The following is a 1,743-nucleotide window of genomic DNA, read 5'->3' on the forward strand; positions in this document are numbered from 1 at the left end:
ATACTAAAATAAAACTAATTAAAAGAAAAATGATTTAATCTAAGTAATCAAATAATGAGTAGTTGTCAATTATAATCAATCTCCGGCAACGACGCCAAAACTTGGTGCAAAATTTATAACCACAAACTAACCGGCAAGTGCACTGGGTCGTATCAAGTAATACCTCAGGTGAGTGAAGGTCGATCCCACGATGATTGATGGATCAGGCAATAATGATTGAGTGATTAGCTTAGTCAGACAAGCAAAAAATGATGTTTTAAGAGTTTAATTACATAAAACAGTAATTCAGAGTATCAGAAGGCAAACAATAAACAAGTTGTGAAGAATATATATAGAGAAACAGTTAAGGCTTCAGAGTTATCTATTTTTCGGATTGACTTTTCTTACTAACTATTTTAATCATGCATGATTTAATTCATAGCAAACTATGTGTGACTAAACCCTAATTCCTTAGACCTTTTTAATCTCCTCTAAAATTTATCAACCGCCAATTCTTTGGTCACTTAATTCCAATTAGAGGGTGAAGTTCAATTCTAGTTTATATGCCACAGAAACCCAAATTACCCAAATATAAGAGGATTATATGTCACGTATCCTGTTAAGTCCAGATAATTAGAAATTTAGGAGAATATGTTTTCAAGCTGTTGTTCAAGTAAAGAGCTTTTCCAAGTTTTACAAGAACTCAATTAGAACAAGGGTCATACTTCCGTTTCACCCAAATTCATAAGATAAAGAACAAAAACAATTATTGAAATATAGATAAGTACATGAATTAAAATAAAAAAATAATAGTATCAATCCATACAATAGACAAAGCTCCTAACCTTAACAGTGGAAGTTTAGTTTCTCATGGTTCAGAGAGAAAACTATTATTCAGGTAATTTGTGAATTGCGGAATGAGGTAGAAGAGAAGAGATGAGCACGAAGGGCTGATTCTTTTTCCTTTTATATCTAATCCTAATTAATGTAAAATATATTTTCTAAAACTAAATAATATCTTTTCCTAATTATAAATAAAATAAAAGTTTAAATCAAAATTATTTTAAATTAATCCATGCAGCCTTTGGACGAATTGGGGACCACTTGATTCATTAAGGTCCACGCTGAACTTGGAAATTGTAAGACCCAAAACCTTTGAAAAGTCTTATTATGATCCAGTCTCAAATCATATAGTTATTTATAGCTTAATTTCAGAAATTATTTTATTAAAGATAATTAAGGCAAGTTTTGATTTATTGAATTTGAGATGAGTTATGATTATTATCCAATTTCATAATTATTGGATTATTTTCTATATTTGAATTATAAAGTTGGTTGCTGTGAAATAATGAAGATTTTATATGATTTGGATTAGATAAGTAATATTTTGAATATTAATACGGCTATTTTGGAAATTAAATAAATTAAGTATATTATTCTAATTATTTGGTTGGGACATTTTATTGAAAATAAAGTGTGAAATTGATGATCAAATAGTATTTTTATACATTATTATTGTTGGATTAGAATTTATTTCTAATTATTATATTATCCCTATTTTAAGTGAAATTACTAATATGACCATGTCCTTAACCCTAATTCTTGAAAATGAAACCCTAACCCTAAAACCCTAACCCATGACCCGGTAACCCATTGTTTCCTGATGAGCGGATAATTTATACGCTTTTTGGCATTGTTTTTAAGTAGTTTTTAGTAAGTTCAAGCTACTTTTAGGGATGTTTTCATTAGTTTTTATGTTAAATC

The sequence above is a fragment of the Arachis duranensis genome, chromosome 9, assembly GCF_000817695.3.
Source record: "Arachis duranensis cultivar V14167 chromosome 9, aradu.V14167.gnm2.J7QH, whole genome shotgun sequence".
Lineage (NCBI taxonomy): Eukaryota > Viridiplantae > Streptophyta > Magnoliopsida > Fabales > Fabaceae > Arachis > Arachis duranensis.